Raw genomic sequence first — 21,290 nt, 5'->3', positions numbered from 1 at the left:
TACATCTCCTGTATTCGCAGGTGGGTTCTCTACCATTAGCGTCACTTGGGAAGCTCACTGGTATCCATAGTAGCAAATAAACTCATCTTGATTAAGGTTTCCTTTATATTCACATGCATAAAATCAATGGATTAAAAAATGCTAATGGCTTATGACATTCCCTTTGTCTAGAAATCTACTCTTATGACATCTGACAATTGTTGAAGTTTTGCAGGTATTCAAGGAAGTCATGGACAATCAAAGGTCACAAAAAGAAGACCCAGCACAGAAAATTAAAAAAAAAAAAAATGTGAGCACCAGAGGGATCTGGTATGCATCACTACTGTACTTTTTATGGAGAATTTTCTAAGCAAAAAATTTTTAAAGCAAAAATTCTCTTTCTTCTGCAGGAAATGCCAAATTCTTATCATGCTTGTTTGTAAGAAAGTTAGGACATCCTAAGTGTGGCTACTATGGCTGCTTCTCCACTACCAAGGCCAGGATGTTACTAGAAAAACTCACAGAAGACAATTTCAGAGGTGGGTTGTCTGGCTTTGGTATTCAGTATTAAGGTCCTTCTTTAGAATTTCATACACATGTTTTCTACAGGAAAACAAGACACACAGAGGTCATCACCCCAATTCATTCCACACCTGCAAAATTTCAAAGTTTGTGTTTGAGTGATCAGCACATGGTAGAATGGCAAAGTGCTAGAAAAAGCTCACCTAATGAATTAGTGGAGGAAAATATGGGCAGTCAAGTACGGCCAAGAAGGTTTCAGGAGTCAACAATGATTAGAAGTCAAGGGGGGAAATGTCATGCAAATAGCAATCAGAAATGGAAATATATGCTCATTTGCACATCTGAATTAGCACTTTTATAGTGAAGGCAGACAAAGTGTTCATCGTGGTGCTTGAATCACATTTTTGACCTGAAGAACAAGTACATCTCTTCTTTTTATGTATTGAATGGTTCAGTCTAATCAAACAACTGGCAGTCCAAGAGCTGAACAATAAATTCAGTCTAAAAGAAATGTTTCTAAGCATTGTGCTAGTGTGTCTGTGTATGTGGAGGGGAGGGGGTGGTATGGACTGAATTGATGGAAATGTCTAATCCATTACATCAACATGGTTATGGCAGCATATAAAATACACAGGACCAGAACTCATCATGGAAACACTCTTCAAAGTCATGGTATTGATTTCAATTATGATATCTTTCTTGCTAATGCATTCTGTGTTCCTGTTGGTGGGCAGAGAGAGCAGGATTAAATCAAAGTGAAAGCCATACCTAAAGCGAAAAAAGCCTTCATGTAGCCCAAAGACAGAGAAAAGAAGCAAAAGCTGTGAGCTAGAAGAGCCATTCAGAGAAATGTGCTCAATGGCATGAAGTTTAAAATCGCCCATAAATATGAATACATTATCCATCTTTTTCTCTCTTGGCACTTCTGCAGTTGACATTACCACTGTCTGCTGTGTTAAGATTGGGAGAACTAAGCTGGAAAATGTGATAGCAAATCCTTAACTCAAGCAGCAGTATATGGAGCAGGCTGTTAAACTGCCATGTTAGCAGAATGCACAAATGTCAACATTATTTTAGAATGATTTATTATATCCATAACAGTCAAAATAAATAAATGTGGCCCCATAGTCCACAACCCATGGATGGCTTCTCTAATTCAGGATTCTGCAGATGACATTTTCTATTAGGATGACATTTCAGACCTTTAAAAATAAAATTTGGAATTTTTGTGGGGATTTCTAATGTTCTTGGCATATTATTTCAATTATTCTAGAAGGAGGGGTTTAGTAGAAAAGTGCTATCAAGTAGTTAAATGAAGAAAGGGAAGAAAAAAGACTGTGACATAATTCGCTTAGATAGCCATCACTGCAGAAATGGCAATTGCAAAGGTGATTGCATTGTAAAATGTCTTTCTTCAATATGATTGCTGCGTTGACAACATAAACACTCCTACAGATGAACTTCTCCTGAACAGAAATTGAAGAGCTAGGATAGCTATGTGGGTTCAGAATGCAAAATTAAAAGAAAAAAATTACCTGCATATATATTTAAACATTCATTTTTTTAGTTTTTATGGAATACAGCATATTTTCTATGGGGATTTTAAAATTAAACCCCAATAAAGTATTCCACTGGCAGCAATATTTTTAGAACTCAAATGGCTTATTTATGATCATTATGAAAGTTGCTGTATTTCATAGTTTGCCACCTTTAAAATAACACATCATTCATTCTGAACAGGTGGATCAAAAAATGAGAAATTTTCCAAAATACGAAAGAGAAAAAGATATTTGGAAGAATTCATATGATTTTTTTTTGCATTTTATAAACAGAGAATGGTATTAAAAATACAATATGATTGTTCTGGGCTTCCCTAGTGGCTCGGATACTAAAGAATCTGTCTACAACACAGGAGACCCAGGTTTGATCCCTGGCTTGATTAATGAGAAGGGCCAAATAAATAGATATTAATACAGTTACACGAATCATTGGTGCTGATGTCCTTAAATTTATCATAATATACATATATAGTACATATAATACATATCTACTATATATAGTACATAATATAAATGAATTGAGTGATGTATTGTTTTTATACAATTATTTTTAAAACCACAACACCTTATTTTGGGTAAACTTCTGAAATAGGAAATCCCAGTAAAATTGATAACACTAAGCTAACACTAAGTGAAATAGTTCCTATGTCTATCTGGAGTAATACTCGGGTATACTATTAAAAAATTTTAAAAGAAAATTTGAGATTTAAAAAGAAAATGGCAAATGAAAGGTGAAAATGTTTGTGCACATTTTCCAAATGTAACAGTTTGGTTCATATACTTTTGCACAGAATACTTTTCGCATTTTTCCTCTATATGAGCAAACACCACCATAGGAAAATCAGTATTTTAAAACAAAGTCCTGGGGACAGTTTTTCTTGAGATATTTTCCTTCTTTTAGTGTCCTTATTTTCTCAAACTACATTTTATAATCTCCTTTATTGCCCTGATGTCCAAAAGAGCCTTCACATTTTTTGAATCCTAAAATATATTTGGTGATAATAATGGATCTTGGACCAAAAGACCGCCTTCTAATATTTCAGCTCTCAGATACCAAGAAAAATACATGACTATGTGAAACAGGAACTTCTTTTCAATGTGTGAGATTAACAAGGAAAAAGAGAATATGTGACCACTGAAAGATGGGTTATCTTATTTTGTGCTGGTCTTTTTGTTACTTTTTGTATAAGGTACACATGTGAAAAAAATAAGATAATTATCTATTTATTATGAGACTGAGGTGATGAGTAAACTACATATCCTAATGAAATGGTGTGGAAAAAGAGGAAGGAGATCTATTCTTAAAGCAGTCTAAAATAGAGACTATACATAAGAGCTAATGTGGAAAGGGACAAAGGTGAAGGCAGAGTTATAAGTATGTATATCTATATCTGAAGACTAGAGTCTGGGCTCTGGTTCTGATATATGATATCTATTGTTGCTGTTGCTAAGTCGCTTCAGTCATGTCCGACTCTGTGCGACCCCATAGATGGCAGCCCACCAGGCTCCCCTGTCCCTGGGATTCTCCAGGCAAGAACACTGGAGTGGGTTGCCATTTCCTTCTCCAATGCAGGAAAGTGAAAGTGAAGTCACTCATTCATGTCTGACTGTTCGCGACTCCATGGACTGCAGCCTTCCAGGCTCCTCCGTCCATGGGATTTTCCAGGCAAGAGTACTGGAGTGGGGTGCCACTGCCTTCTCCAATATGATATCTAACCCTATGCAAAGTTAATAATTTAATCTGGAATTTTCAGTTTTTTCCATTATAATAGTGGACCAGGCTGACTCAAAGAAAACTGAAGTACTAAAGCTGATTAGGTATGCACTTATAATGCAGACTGAATCTTCCTGGAACCCAATCTGACAATAGGGGCCAATCAGCTTCCCAGCTGGAAAATCTGCTCTCCCAAGGTCATCAAAACCAAGGCTGTTCTGAACTGAGTTGCACATACACCGCCATGAAGAACAGAGATAAATAAGAATGTCCTCTAGTTTTCTACTATCATTTCATACCCTGATACCTTTGGCCACAACTCTACCTTCTCCAGGACCTTGGGTGAGGACTATAAGATCCTGATAGATTAATGTCCTCTCTTTCCCTTTTGCAGGCTGAAGTCTGCCTTGAGCCTCCATCACTTCACAGGTAGATCATTTATCATTACAGATACAGGATCAGGTTTCTACTTCTGATTGTTACTTATTTCAAATATCCTTTGACTACACTTTGCACATTGGCTTGGACAACCTGAAACTTTTCTTCACTGGTGACCATTTACCAGAGTTCTAATCATTTACCTCTCTGAATGCCATTGGAGTCAAGCAGGCAGACACTCAGGTCTCCTGGTGGCATCTACAATGGATTGGCTTTTGCAGAGTTAAGATGACCTGACCCAAGGGCTACTGGCAAGTCAGTGGCCCCATCTTATTAAGTACCCCAGGACAATTCTTGAAATTCCACTGAAGTATAAAAGTAATATTTTGGATGACTTTATATGCACCAGGTACCTTCGTAGGCCCTGGGCATATAGAAGGGAAGTAGAAAATAAATAATCTGTGCCTTCAAGAAGCTTAATACTCAGAACCACTAGCTGTTTTCCTCACACTTCCTCTTTCTTCAGCCTACATAAAGAATGGATGTTTAACTTGGGGCTCAGGTTATACTCCTTTATATTTCAAAATGATAAATAGGCTTGCCTTACTCCTTATTTTAGAGTTTCTTTTTTTAAGGTCTCATAATAGGAAAAATAGTACCAAGTAAAATTTCATATTATCACTGTCAAATTGTCAATATATTTATTTTTCTTGTTGGAGGCAATGTGAAAACATATTCCTTAAATTAAAATTTTCCTACAGGAAACCTGTCACATAGACCTTTATCAAGATTATATTATGGTTCTGTTTTGGCAAATAAGTTTAACATGCTTCAAAAATCTATCATGAAACATAGTCTAGATATGTGGCTTTTCTTATGAATTTTGTGTTTATACTTTTTATAGTCTTAAAGATATGATCATACCAGACCATCTTACCTGTATCCTGAGAAACTGTATGTGGGTCAAGAAGCAACACTTAGAACTGGACATGGAACAAGGGACTGGTTCAAAATTGGGAAAGGAGTACAACAATGCTGTGTATTGTCACCCTGCTGATTTAACTTCTATGCAGAGCATATCATGAGAAATGCTGGGCTTTATGAAGCACAAGCTGGAATCAAGGTTCAGTTCAGTTCAGTTCAGTCACTCAGTTGTGTCCAACTCTTCGCAACCCCATGGACTATAGCACGCCAGGCTTCCCTGTCCATCACCAACTCCTGGAGCTTGCTCAAACTCATGTCCATCGAGTTGGTGATGCCATCTAACCATCTTATCCTCTGTCATCCCTTTCTCCTCCTGCCTTCAATCTTTCCCAGCATCAGGGTCTTTTCAATGAGTCAGTTCTTCTAATTAGGTGGCCAAAGTATTGGAGTTTCAGCTTCAGCATCAGTCCTTCCAATGAATATTCAGGACTGATTTCCATTAGGATGGACTGGTTGGATCTCCTTGCAGTCCAAGGGACTCTCAAGAGTCTGATTCATGGGAGAAATATCAACCTCAGATATACAGATAATACCACTCTAATGGCAGAAAGTGAAGAGGAGCTAAGGAGCCTCTTGACAGGGATAAAAGGGGAGGGTGAGAAAGCTAGCTTAAAATTTGACACTTAAAAAACTAAGATCATGACATCTGGTCCCATCACTTTATGGCAAGTAGAAGGGGAAAAAGTGGAAGCAGTGACAGAGTTATTTCCTTGGGCTCCAGAATCACTGTGGAGAGTGATTGCAGCCATGAAATTAAAAGATGCTTGCTCCTGGGAAAGAAAGCTATGACAAAAACCTAGACAGCATATTAAAAAGCAGAGACATCACTTTGCCAACAAAGGCCCATCTAGTCAAAGCTGTGGTTTTTCCAGTAGTCATGTATGAGTATGAGAGTTGGACAGTAAAGAAGGTTGAGCACTAAAGAATTGATGCTTTTGAACTGTGGTGTTGGAGAATACTCTTGAGAGTCCCTTGGACTGCAAGGAGATCAAACCAGTCAATTCTAAAGGAAATCAACCCTGAATATTCACTGGAAAGACTGATGCTGAAGCTGAAGCTCCAATACTTTGGCCCCCTGATATGAAGAACTGACTCACTGGAAAAGACCTTGATCCTGGGAAAGATCGAGGGCAAAAGGTGAAGGGGTTGGTACAAGATGAGATGGTTAGACAGCATCACTAACTCAATGGACATGAATTTGGGAGATAGTGGAGGACAGAGGAGCCTGGTGGGCTACAGTCTATGGGGTTGCAAACAGTTGGACACGGCTAAGCAACTCACACACACATGCATATTATAGATAATCCGTCTCAAACTGTGTTCTATAGAACAAATGGAGCTGATACGTACTGTGTACAAAGTTTTCATAGACTAATTAGATTATGAAAGGCCACACACCATATTTTCCTCTAATAGATTCACAATGCAGATTAAAATATTAGGGACTTCCTGGCAGACGGGTGGTTAAGACTCAGTGCTCCCAATGTAGGGGCACAAGCTCCATTCCTGGTGAGAGAACTGGATTCCATGTGCCACAACTAAGACCCAATAGGCAGATAAGTTAAAAAAAATTACAAAAATAAATAAAATGAAGATGTTAAAAAAAAAAGATTAAAATGTTGAAATCTAAGTACTTTTGTAAGGAAGAAGAAAAAAAGAAGCCTGACTGAATGTTAACACAATGTTTTCCAGACTTATTTAGCTACGGAATACTTTAAAAAAAATGTAACACTGCTTTTCAGAATAGTAAACCATGTAAAATCATTTTGCTGTTCATTTGTCTTCTGTCATACAAAATGAAATTCTCTGGGACAAGGCACTCTTGGCATCAGTAATACAAAGCACGTACTCATCCCAATAGGTACAAATTAGTGAATAAAATACTACTATGAATATTTTAAAAACACTAGACTTATTTGGAGTTGTGTTCAGAAATGGTTTTGACTAGAAGCTCTGAACGTGACCTAAAAAGAGTTGAAGCTTTTACTTTTCAAACCAACTCGATCTTTTTATTGCTTGTTCACCCGTTTGTTTTGTTGGTTATAAGTTCAGTTCCTACATGGGTTGGTTAGATTGCTCCTGTCTATAAGGTATCTAAATCCTAGATTTCTGACCCATAAAATCACCATCACATACCTCATAAACACCTACAACTGATCTCCAGGAAAATAGAGGTGAATACCACTGCTTCCTCGCTAAATCTATACCTCTATTGCAAAACAAATAAGACAAACAAGTATGCTGCCACTTCAAAGGAAAAAGACCTCCCAGAAACAAACAAAAATTATGCATTATGACACATTTGTTTCTCCTAATTGGTGTGTGTGCCTGCTAAGTTGCTTCCGTCATCTCTGACTGGGAGTGGGTAGAAATGTGGGGATCAGAGACACAATCTATGAAGAAAGCATATTATTTTGTGGTTTGCAGTCAAGTGAGAAATACTCAGGGAATTTAAAAAATTACTAGTAATAAAGGGGGATATTAAAATTCCCACTTATTGATCTGAATTAAAAAATGCAGGCAATGTGAACTACAGCTATTTCTGGACAAAGGGTGAAACTAACATATTCAATGCTTTGTCTCACAACATTAAAAAAAAAATGAATAAATGCTGAAAATTAATCCCTGATCATTCTTATAGAGTCAGGAAGCACTTTGATTATCTCAACTTTATTTTACACTCACTACTATACCCAGTTATCCACTATTTTAAATGATTGCTTATTTCCTCCAGAATACACTAAAGCATACCCACTTCCAAACATTCTAGTTTAAATACATTTTGGAAAAATACACTTCACATTCATCAGAAAATTGTATCTGTATTACCTTCTGTAAAATGTACTATGGGTTTAGTTTTGAGATATGCTATGAATCCCACTTCAAAAGGGAAAATCCAGGGGCATGAATATATTCATTTCAAAAATAAAAATGAAATTCTCACAACAAAGAAAGACAAAACCATATACCTGAACACATTTCTTCTTTGATTAATTATTCAACAGTTACATTTTTGTGGCAGAATTGTTTCCCCATTCAGTAACTTTGAACCCAGTTCTACTCTGATTAAAAAACGTGGTAAATGTAAGGAAGCACTGAATATTACTTTTTAAATATTGCTGTAACTTGGTATAAGTGTAATTTAAATACAGCATTAAAATAAATGACATTTTCAGGTGTAATATGACATTGTTCCTATAAAATTCCAGTCTAAGTCATAAATCACAGCCTTTGAATCAAATACCTAGGTGCAATGAGGCATTTCTAGCAAATAACTCATTTTAACAATGAAAAACCCATTGACATGCAGGATTTTGCAATCAGAGGTTCTCAGCTGTTCACCTTAAAATTAAAATTTGAGTCAGGTAAGGACAAAATGAAGAAATCAGCATACCTCAGGTTTTATTTTAAACAAGGCACCTTCTGAATCTAATTAAAATTAGGTGTTTGTTTCTTTGTCTGAACCAGCAATTCCTATAATTGGGGTCCATTTAATTTGTTTGAGGAGGCCTTACAAATAGCTGTGAAAGAAGAGAAGAGAAGAGCAAAGGAGAAAAGGAAAGATATAAGCATCTGAATGCAGAGTTCCAAAGAATAGCAAGGAGAGATAAGAAAGCCTTTCTCAGCTCCTCAGTGATCAATGCAAAGAAATAGAGGAAAATAATAGAACAGGAAAGATTAGAGATCTCTTCAAGAAAATTAGAGATACCAAGGGAACATTTCATGCAAAGATGTGCTCAGTAAAGGATAGAAATGGTAGGGACCTAATAGAAGCAGAAGATATTAAGAAGAGGTGGCAAGAATACACAGAAGAACTGTACAAAAAAGATCTTCACGACCCAGATAATCATGATGGTGTGATCACTCACCTAGAGCCAGACATCCTCAAACGTGAAGTCAAGTGGGTCTTAGAAGGCATCACTATGAACAAAGCTAATGGAGGTGATAGAATTTCAGTTGAGCTATTTCAAATCCTGAAAGATGATGCTGTGAAAGTGCTGCACTCAATATGCCAGCAAATTTGAAAAGCTCAGCAGTGGCCACAGGACTGGAAAAGTTCAGTTTTCATTCCAATCCCAAAGAAAGGCAATGCCAAAGAATGCTCAAACTACCCCACAATTGCACTCATCTCACATGCTAGTAAAGTAATGCTCAAAATTCTTCAAGCCAGGCTTCAGCAATACGTGAACCATGAACTTCCAGATGTTCAAGTTGGATTTAGAAAAGGCAGAGGAACCAGAGATCAAATTGCCAACATCTGCTGGATCATTGAAAAAGCAAGAGAGTTCCAGAAAAACATCTATTTCTGCTTTATTGACTATGCCAAAGCCTTTGTGTGGATCACAATAAACTGTGGAAAATTCTGAAAGAGATGGGAATACCAGACCACCTGACCTGCCTCTTGAGAAACCTGTATGCAGGTCAGGAAGCAACAGTTAGAACTGGACATGGAACAAAAGACTGGCTCCAAATAGGAAAAGGAGTATGTCAAGGCTGTATATTGTCACCCTGCTTATTTAACTTATATGCAGTGTACATCAGGAGAAACGCTGGATTGGAAGAAACACAAGCTGGAATCAAGATTGCCGGGAGAAATATCAATAACCTCAGATATGCAGATGACACCACCCTTATGGCAGAAAAGTGAAGAGGAACTAAAAAGCCTCTTGATGAAAGTGAAAGAGGAGAGTGAAAAAGTTGGCTTAAAACTCAACATTCAGAAAACTAAGATCATGGCATCCGGAACCCATCACCTCATGACAAATACATGAAGATACAGCAGAAACAGTGGCTGACTTTATTTTTCTGGGTTCCAAAATTACTGTAGATGGTGACTGCAGCCATGAAATTAAAGACGCTTACTCCTTGGAAGGAAAGTTATGACCAATCTAGACAGCATTGAAAAGCAGAGACATTATTTTATCAACAAAGGTCTGTCTAGTCAAGGCTATGGTTTTTCCAGTGGTCATGTATGGATGTGAGAGTTGGACTATAAAGAAAGCTGAGCGCTGAAGAACTGATGCTTTTGAACTGTGGTGTTGGATAAGACTCTTGAGAGTAACTTGGACTGCAAGGAGATCCAACCAATCTATCCTAAAGGAGATCAGTCCTGAGTGTTCACTGGAAGGACTGATGTTGAAGCTGAAACTCCAGTACTTTGGCAACCTGATGTGAAGAGCTGACTCATTGGAAAAGACCCTGATGCTGGGAAAGATTGAGGGCAGGAAGAGAAGGGGATAACAGGGGATAAGATGGTTGGATGGCAGCACTGACTTAATGGACATGGGTTTGGGTGGACTCCGGGAGTTGGTGATGGATAGTTTGGCCTAGCGTGCTGCCGTTCATGGGGTCGCAGTTGGACATGACTGAGTGACTGAACTCACTGAACTGATAATTTGTTTTAATAAATATTTAGAGAAGTCTATATGTGCACAAAAGACTGAGTAGAATGAAAGATGAGTAAGATCAATCCCTGCAGTTAAAGAGCTGAAAAATCTAGAAATGAAGAAAAGTCATGTACATAAACAGCATAATATTCCTTTATACCATGACAAGTTACCAAAATTAAGGTATGAGGTGAGGGAGATATCATATACTTTTAAAGTATATAGGCTTCACTAGGTAGAGGTGACCAAGGAGGTATTCAGGGGAACAGCTGCAGTATGACCAATTTGGCTAGATGAATAAAATTATCAGGTATTTCTAAAGAAGTGAACAGTTCAGTTGCAGGATAGTGTGATGGCTTGAGGACTAGAATCACCTGAAAGGAAGAATGCAAAGAAACTGGAGTAAGAGGGTCTTAAATTCTAATTTGAGGAACTTGTACTGAGTTAGGCAAGGAGCTACTGTGGACTATTGCAGCATCCTGACTACAGGACAGACTGAAATGATGCTGTGCAATAGAAAGAAGAACAGGATGGTTATCAGGCTAGATGGGATGGCAGGAAAGAAGATGGAAACAAAAAGAAAGGTTTAAAGATCAAAGCAATAATCCAGACAAGATTTCAGGAGAGCATGAACTCTGACAGTGGTTATGACAGTGGAGAAAAGGGGATGGATGCTGGAAACTTCACAGAACTTAAAGCATTAAGACCTGGCTGCAGATTGTATATAGAAAAAGAGAGAGAAAGAAGCTGGCTCTAATACTCTGAATTTGGATACATATTGTAATACTATTAAGCAAAATATGGAATTCAAATGTATGAATTTATCCTCAGAAATAAGATAATGAGTTTGGTTCTGGATATTTTGAGTTTGGGATTGCTAATGGTACCTGGTAGAGAAGAGTACAAGGAATTATAGACATAGATTGGATTAACATATAAATGTGGAAGTCATCTATGTACAGGTGGTAGTTGCAATCATTGGGATAGATGAGACAGCACAATTAGGGTACAGGAAATCCTATACCTAGGGTTTTATAAGATAAAAGTGTTTTAACATCTACTTTTGATGGGATAGGGAGAAGATCAAGAAAAGAGAAGGGCCAATAAATGAGAAAGAAAGTAGCAAAGAAAAAGAAGATACCTACAAATTAAGAAGGAATATGTTAGACGCTTTTGAACTGTGGTGTTGGAGAAGACTCTTGAGAGTCCCTTGGACTGCAAGGAGATCCAAGCAGTCCATCCTAAAGGAGATCAGTCCTGGGTGTTGGTTGGAAGGACTAATGTTGAAGCTGAAACCCCAATACTTTGGCCACCTGATGCGAAGAGCTGACTCATTTGAAAAGACCCTGATGCTTGGAAAGATTGAGGGCCTGAGGAGAAGGGGATGACGCAGGATGAGATGGTTGGATGGCATCACCGACTCAATGGACATGGGTTTGGGTGGACTCCAGGAGTTGGTGATGGACAGGGAGGCCTAGGGTGCTACAGTTCATGGGGTTGCAGAGTCGGACATGACTGAGCAACTGAACTGAACTGAAACATATACTGAAGGATATCAAATATTATTGGGAACTACTTTAAAAAACAACATAATTACAGAGATATATTGCACTCCTGTGCCATGAGACTGAATATTTAAAGAATAGCTATAGATGTCAAATTTCTTCAAACTACAGTGTATGTTAAAATGCAATGCAGATCAAATACCAACAGGACTTTTCTAGAAATTTGATAAAATTATGAGGATAGTTTAACTTGCTAAACATAAAACCAGATAAAGGATAATACTGACAGTTTAAATGCAGTGAAAATGAAAATTTCTTAATAAGAGAAAGCAAAATAGGCAGCCACAGAAAGAGGAATGAGGGAGGAGACTAAACCTAAGGACCAGAATTAAATCAAATGACCCAGGAACAGTATGGTTAATTAACTCATTGGTGGTTTTCATCAGAAACAGAGAATTCAATGTGTAATTGACATTAGTTAGTCCAAGGCCAATTTCTCATAAAATTTTAGACCTAGATTTGGTTTTTAAGATTTATATTGTTTTCAGGTATATAGATTTGCTGTCCGGCAGACCAACATTCTAATGGTAGAATCAGTTGGGTCACATCTCTAACATATGGGTTGTTGTGAAGATTAAATGAAATAATACATATAAAGTGCTTAGCACAATGTGTGGCACATAGCAAGTACTCAATATAGCAATGGGTATTATTATTACATGCAATAGCCCTTCCAATTTCAGATAAGGAATTTGAAGCTCTGGTAATTGACAAAGAACTAACAGGAGCTGGCAGAACAAGAACTAAAATCCAGAAATTCCCTGAGGTCACAGGCTATATTTAAACCCTAGTAAGCTTTTGGTCCTGCTTTATGAACTATGATCACCCTGCTGTGCATAGAATAGGAGCCCATGTAAAGGATAAAACAGAAGTTCAGCTTTTCTTTGCTGTTTTCCTCTAAGTTCTTTCACGTTATCTGGTTCAGCTATAAGTTAAGTGAGAATGGCACGTTTACACATTTAGTGATAGTTTTCTAAAATGGAAATTCAGATACAGTTGTTCTGTTGTTCCCTTCTATGTAGTTGGTATGTGTTGTTTAACAATAAAAGCGGTGTTCTTTTTTGTTATGTTAACATTAAATATTTAGACTACCCACCAAGTATTATTTGGAACTCAGCAATTAAAAAAAAAAAAAACATTAAAAGGTTCCTAAAAGAACTATTTAGAATCCCTCTAGTTAATAGTCACATACTATGTAATAGAGTTACAAACAGATCTTCCACTAGAGGGCTTTTGCTCTGGTTACAAATTCTTTCGCGGATTTCAGTGTGAGCAGTATGGATGCTTAGTTTTTTTTGTTTGTTTGTTTTTGTTTTTTAAATTTAAATTTTATTTTATTTTTAAGCTTTACATAATTGTATTAGTTTTGCCAAATATCAAAATGAATCTGCCACAGGTATACATGTGTTCCCCATCCTGAACTCTCCTCCCTCCTCCCTCCCCATACCATCCCTCTGGGTCGTCCCAGTGCACCAGCCCCAAGCATCCAGTATCGTGCATCGAACCTGGACTGGCATCTCCTTTCATACATGATATTTTACATGTTTCAATGCCATTCTCCCAAATCTTCCCACCCTCTCCCTCTCCCACAGAGTCCATAAGACTGTTCTATACATCAGTGTCTCTTTTGCTGTCTCGTACACAGGGTTATTGTTACCATCTTTCTAAATTCCATATATATGCGTTAGTATACTGTATTGGTGTTTTTCCTTCTGTCTTACTTCACTCTGTATAATAGGCTCCAGTTTCATTCACCTCATTAGAACTGATTCAAATGTATTCTTTTTAATGGCTGAGTAATACTCCATTGTGTATATGTACATCTGACTGGTATTCAAAGGAGGGCTACAGAAAGACGGTTGCAAAGGAGCCACGTCTACTGAATAGCTGAAATGCAAGCCACGCCTCCCCAAGCCACGCCCCCTCCACCATCCATCATGCAGCAAAAGCATGAGACACTATGATGGCAACAGGATATTAATTAATTAACCAACGTAAACAAGGCTTTATTTTTTTTCTCAAAAATAAATAAATAAAAGCACAGTTTATGTAAAGTCTCATCTTAATGGTTCCATCTATTTACAATTCACTAAACAATGTACCAGCCTTAGTAAGAGATGGATCCTCTAGTTTTGAGGCAGGTACCTACCTAAGGGAATGTTCCCTACTCTTAAAACAATCTAGTATAAATTCCCTCTGCACAATATCTTACGAAGGAGGCACAAAGTCACTGGAGGAAAACTTGTACTACATTTTATGATTTTGTAAGGCAGCTCTGCCTCTATCTTTAGAACACTCTCTGTGTTAAAGAGATCAACTTTTTTATTCATCCAACTTTCTATATAGCTTCTACCTTTGATCTTGGTTTTGCCCTGTGGAATTACACGGACTCACTCTGATCCCTTTAGCACACAACAATATCATGACTTCACTCCACACATATAGTCCTTCTTTTGGTTTAAATATTTCTTATTCCTCAGGGGAAAACGTTAGGATTTAAAATTTTATACCTAGGCCATTATTGTTTCTATTAACAAGCAACACAGTGATATTCAGAGAAAAAGTCAAAGTTCAGAAAATATTAAATCTATGTGTCATTCTTTAAAATACTATCTGCATCTATGTTTAAGTAGCTTGGTATTTAAGTTTCAAGAGTGGGGAGCTAGGTTGCAAACTTATGATAAATATCAAAATTGCTTAGTTATAAAGTTAAATCTAAAAAAATAGCTGAAGATGTGTTGACAGCATTAAAAGTGTGAAAAATTATTCTTAAACTAGAGTAAGATATAGAATAGAATATGATTTTAAAATATTTTAGAGTTCTATATACACTTATTTAAAAAGAAAAGAATGGGGAAAATAAAAGTAGGCAAAATTTCTCCTCCTAACTATGGAGAAAGTTAAAACATATAATTTTGTTCTTATTTCATTAAAGAGGTGATTTAAAAAAAGTGGCCAAGTTCAAACTGTGTACACATATTTCCCAAAATGTTGAAAATAAAGCAAATAATCTTGGGTTATAGCAATAAATACATGGTACATTTCCAGTAAAAAGTCTCTGATAACTTTACAAGGAAAAATAAAATTCTAATATATATGGTTTACAAGAAAATCACTTAAAATAAAAGTAGAAACAAATATTAGAGTAGCAAAGAAGAACAAAAATTCCAGGAACGAGAGTACTAATTTTAGACAGAAAATCAGACACGTTGTGAACACACACAAAAAAGTCTATCTTAGTAAACATAAAATATCCAGTAACACAGTCACAGAACTTGAGAACTGAATAACTTAACATCAAAGTGTACACAATGAAACTGAAAAATACAATGATGATCAAACAGAAATACGTCATTAGTAGGAAAACTCAACACATTCTTTCTCAGTTTTTTAATAGACAAAGTAAAAATAAAAATCAAAAATTAAGTTATAGGAATTTAAACAAGATTAATAAAGTAAACATTGAACCACATACCACCCTAATAGATAATTCATCTCTTTTCATGTTTTCATAGTTCATTAATAAAAACTGATAACAGAAATAATTATAATTTAATTGACTTCCATAAAAGAACATCTTGTACAGACAAATGATCAAAAAAAGGCAATCAAAGAAAAATAACAAAAATTCCAACAACAGACAAAAATTACTTCTCAATTCTCTTAGGCTTAAAGCGAAAATCAAAACTACAGTTGCACAACTGCAGGTTGTATTAGAAGTGAAACCAATTAAAATATCTCTTAGAAAAACGAGATATTAACCAAATATACTCTCAGTTTCACATTTATACCTTTAAAAGCTTTTTAACAGACAATATAATAAAAGGAATAAAGGAAACTAAACTTTATATTAGAGAATTTGCAAACAATTTATTCAACAGATTCAATGAAAGAAGATTAAAAATTATTTATATTTATATATACACAGAAATCAATTAATTTAAATGTGAAAAAGGTTGAATTCATAAATTAATTAAAAATTGACTCTTCAAAAAAATAAAACTAAAACGGGTAATCTCCACGACGGAAGCTACTCAAAAATTAAAAGTGTAGATAGGTTTCTAACGTTAGAAAGGAAAAGGGAATAGATCTCATCTCTGTCATATATGAAATTATTAGTTCTATTTCTGAGGTCTAATGTCTTTTATAACCTAATATCTCATATTTCAATTACAGTGGCTTTATAATGTTATTTGATATTTGATAGGGTAAATCCCTGGGCTTCCCTGATGGCTCAGTAGTAAAGAAGTTGCCTGCCAATGCAGGAGACACAGGTTTGATCCCTGGGTCCAGAAGATCCCTTGGAGAAGGAAATGGCAACCCACTCCAGTACTCTAGCCAGAGAAATCCAATGGACAGAAGAGCCTGGCGGGCTATAGACTACGGGGTCACAAAAGGGTCAGACATGACTTAGCGACCAAACAGCAGGGTAAATCCCCACCTTAACAACTTAAAATACATTGAATATGACCATCCAGCTTTTATTTTTAGTAAATTTTAATTTTAAATTATTGAAAACCTCAATATTTATTGAGATTTTAACTGTGCAATAAATATATAAAATAATTTACATTTGTAAAGTTCATCTTTCCACACAGGAAATTAATTTGAGTACCAGTTTATTTCCACCTTCTTGTACATTTAACAAAAATGCTTTGTTCTTTCCCTATAACATTCACATATTTCTTACTACAGTTAACCCTTAAGTATGCGTTACACATTTTGACATCAAAATTTTTCCCATCACAATTTCTTGCTTATTTTTAATGGTATGTAGGGTTAGACTAACAAATCAAAAAGATAATAAAGCAACTTTACTAGTGAAACAAATCATATATATATATTTTTGACAAGTATCAGAATTTCAAGTTTGGCCATTATTTACTCATCACATTTCTTAAATTCCTATCATAGAAGATAATGAAAACACATAACACGGAGATCTCAATATACCATTGGAAAAGCTTTGATCAGGATTGAACAGTGGAAAGCTTGAGGATAGAGAGTAACAAGATCAAGAGATTAGCCTTGGAGAGAAAAATGTTCTCTCTATGATCAGAGAAAAATGGTAAAGGTCTGCCAGGATATCATCGAATTAGAGGGTGAAGGGGGCCTGCAAGTTGATGGACTTCAGAAAATGTGCTTAAAAGTAGTATGTGTAGGAGAGAAATTTTCCCTGTAAAGAAGTCATTCACTGATAAACAATTCCAAGTAAAACTGAACTTTTAGAGGAACGATGTGGAAAAATTAATGTTTCTATTGAAATTAAAAATTATAAATACTTAAATTTTCTGAAATGTTAAAGGGATTTTACATATTTTCATGAGAAAGAAGTGAGAAATTATTCTCACTTACAAAATTAAATAACAAATAAGATTAATATTTTCAGCCATATCATACATTTGGAAACCTGCATAAAATGGTATCCTCAGTTCTAAGATATGGTACTCTCTTCCTTAATGTGTTTCAAAGGACATATTCCCACATAGGTATAGTAAAACTTTCTATTTGTGTAATGACTTTGTAAGGCTACTTGCAAAGTTCTATTATCTTTCACCATATTCTGTGAGATAAGTAAGGAAAAGGGGCCATTAACTCCATTTTACAGATGATACCATCAAGACACTCAATTCCAATGACCCTTAGCATGATTATGATGAAAAGGCACATTCTGAATTCTAGGCATCTTATCAAGAGGATGCTTCTCTTGCTTTAGTTATATGTCTAGCACTATCCTTTATACTAAAATGTTCTCTAATATTTTCAGTGTTAGTATTTAAGGTTTATATTTCATGAAAAAAATTTAGTACAAAACCATCCTTATACTGTCAAATTCAAACCCCATGCTAATAATGTCTATATAACTATCTCTTATATATGACATCTTTTTCATGGAACTCGGCATGGAAAAAAGCTGAAAAATTGCATTATTTGGAAAGAAGGTCATGCCAATTGCATTGCTGTGAATATTAATAACAAGCCTCCCATTTCAATGGAAAATATCTTAGGGTCATCCAAATCTGGAATGATCTCTTTAGTCTTTTAGAACAAATTAAGGGCTGGGGCTTCCCTGGTGGCTCAGATGGTAAAGAATTCACTGCAATGCAGGAAACCTGGGTTCAATCCCTGGGTTGGGAAGATCCCCTGGAGAAAGGCATGGCAACCCACTCCAGTATTCTTGCCTGGAGAATCCCCACGGGCAGAGGAGCCTGGGGAGCTACAGTCCATGGGGTTGCAAAGAGTTGTAGATGACTGAATGACCAAGTAGCAGCATACTTCTCTTAAGACAGATACTGTGACAGCTTAAGTATGTATGTTTCATATCTCCATTAATATAAACGACATGTATACTCTAAACAACATATATATCTTTGTCCTCTACTTCATCCCTTGTTAAGAAAAAAATGATAGACAACCCGACTGAACAAACTTGAGCTAAAGTGAGTTTGGGCAGCTAAACATATTCTACTTCCTATTCACAGAATTTTTATACTATAGAGGCCATTAGAGTCTTAAGTTACATTATCAGAAGTTTAAGTATATCTGGGGCAGAGGAAAGGCACTCCCTAAAACACCCAACATACAATCCTATGGGGAACAGAGCTGCCAACGGCCTGCGGAGCAACATGCCTGTTTTATTGTGACTACTGTGATCCATTCCTCACCCACGATTCTGCCTCTGTGAGAAAGACACACTGCAGTGGTAGGAAGCACGAAGAGAATGTGAAGGACTACTATCAGAAATGCATAGAAGGGCAGGCTCAGAGCCTGATTGATAAAAACAACAGCTATTTCAACAAGGAAAGATACCTTTTATTCCATTCTCTGCTCCTCCTCCTGCAGGGGCAATGATCCCACCTCCCCCCAGTCTCCCAGGACCTCCTGCCCAGGGATGAAGCTAGCACCCCACATGGGGGTCCCTCCCATGATGCCAATGATGAGCCCTCCTCCTCCTGGGATCATGCCAGTGGGACCTGCTCCTAGAATGAGGCTGCCTATGGGAGGCCACATACCCATGATGCCTGGACCCCCAGTGATGAGACCTTCTGCCTGTCTCATCATGGTGCCCACCTGGTGAGGAAAGACCTGACTAGAAAGATAAAGAGATTGGAGAGCCTCTTCATATCAATTTTACATTACTTGCTTTATGTAAAGCATGATCTTCATCAGAAGATCATGGTGCTGTGACTTGGGGTGTTTCCTAAGAGAATAACAAGGAAAACGTGTTCCCCCTTCCTATCAAAATGAGAGTAGTTTTGGAGGGAAGTAATGCGACCCCCCCAAAAAAAAGTAATTTTCATTTGTATTGTGAAATGTGAAAATACAATTTTCAACTCTTTAAAAAACAATCCTGTGGGAAATCATGTAATCAACACATATATAAAAGCCTGACTTGATTAAAAAGGAAAACCAAAATGATAGGTATCACTATAGAATAGTTGGGTGAGTATAAGTTTGACCTGCAGGGTTACTTCCATTTAATGCATATTAAAAGTTCCTGTGCTGATTCAGTCAGTGAAGGTAGGTTTTTTATTTAACAATGCTAGTGTTGAGAAAGCAATTTTTATAAACAAACTAGAATTAGAGATCAGGACACAATCAGCTTTGGAATACCAACCTGGGAGATAGTTATTAATCATCGAAAAGAAAAAGCCAAATAATAAGCTTTCTAGAGCTACTCTAGACCATGGTGTTACTTAGAACACCTCCTCCCCTCAGCCAAAATATTTGTTGTTCAGTAATTCAGTTGTGTCCAACTCTTTGTGACCCCATGGACTCTTAGCATTCCAGGCTTCCCTTTCCTTCACCATCTTCCAGAGCTTGCTCAAACTTATGTTCATTGAGTCGGTGATGCCATCCAACCATCTCGTCCTCTATCGTCCCCTTCTTATCCTGCCTTCAATCTTTCCCAGCATCAGGGTCTTTTCTAATGAGTCAGTCCTTTGTAATAGGTGACAAAATACTGGGGGTTCATGTCCAGCATCATTCCTTCCAATGAATATTCTGGACTGATTTCCTTTATGATTGACTGGTTTGATCGCCTTGCAGTCCATGGAACTCTCAAGGGTCTTCTCCAACACCACATTCCAAAAATATCAATTCTTTAGTGCTCAGTCTTCTTTATGGCCCAACTCTCACATACATAAATGACTATTGGAAAAACCATAGCTTTGACTAGATGGACCTTTGTTGGTAAAGTAATGTCTCTGCTTTTTAATATGCTATCTAGGTTGGTCATAGCTTTTCTTCCAAGGAACAAGCATCTTTTAATTTCGTGGCTGCAGTCACCATCTGCCGTGATTTTGGAGCCCAAGAAAATAAAGTCTGTCATTGTTTCCCATCCATATGCCATGAAGTGATGGGACCAGAGCCCAAGAAAAGAAAACCTGTCACAGCTTCCACTTTTTCCCTTTTGCCATGAAGTGAGGGGACCAGATGCTATGATCTTAGTTTTTTGAATGTTTAGTTTTAAGCTAGCTTTTTCACTCTCCTCTTTTGCCTTCATCAAGAGGCTCTTTAGTTCTTCCTTTTCTGCCATAAGAGTGGTGTCATCTGCATATCTGAAGTTATTGATATTTCTCCCGGCAATCTGGATTCCTGCTTGTGCTTCATCCAGCCTGGCATTTTGCATGATGTACTCTGAATATAAGTTAAATAAGCAGAGTGACAATATACAGCCTCGACATACTGCTTTCCCAATTTGGAACTAGTCCATTGTTCCATGTCTGGTTCTAACTGTTGCTTCAACATGTACACATACAAATGTGCACAATTACATATATTAACACATACATGTTAACATATATTAACATATATCAACATATAACATATTACATATATTATACATATATAATATGATTTGTGGGAAGATATTTTTTAGGAAAAATAAGGTGCAGAGTACATTTTACTTTAGAAAATACCTTTGCAACATTGTACCTATCTACCTATCTATCTTCCTAAACTCAATTTGATTCATGTGGCTATTTATTCATAGGAAAAATCTTTGAAGTTTTACCCAAAACCCTCTAGAGTAATTCGACCTGAAGATGTATACTTCTTCTGGTGAAAGTATATTTTCCTATGCTGAAAAGGAAGTTTAATGTATTTGATATACTCAGACCAGTGATTGAGTTTGGATCAGATGTTAATCTTTATTTTTCAAGTTTCTTAGAATAACTGTGGCTATAAATGTGTTTAATAG

General features: G+C 36.6%; 1 protein-coding gene and 1 pseudogene across 11 annotated transcripts in view; one reads left to right on the top strand and one right to left on the bottom strand.

Moving 5' to 3' along the window:
* Positions 1-21,290, bottom strand: part of LINGO2 (leucine rich repeat and Ig domain containing 2) — a 1,453,939-nt gene that overhangs the window by 293,188 nt on the left and 1,139,461 nt on the right. The gene's annotated exons all lie outside the window — the stretch shown is intronic.
* On the top strand, positions 8,441-19,269 carry LOC132346049 (U1 small nuclear ribonucleoprotein C-like; annotated as a pseudogene).

The sequence above is a fragment of the Bos taurus genome, chromosome 8 (assembly GCF_002263795.3).
Source record: "Bos taurus isolate L1 Dominette 01449 registration number 42190680 breed Hereford chromosome 8, ARS-UCD2.0, whole genome shotgun sequence".
Classification (NCBI taxonomy): domain Eukaryota; kingdom Metazoa; phylum Chordata; class Mammalia; order Artiodactyla; family Bovidae; genus Bos; species Bos taurus.
This window is presented reverse-complemented; position numbering and strand designations above follow the sequence as displayed.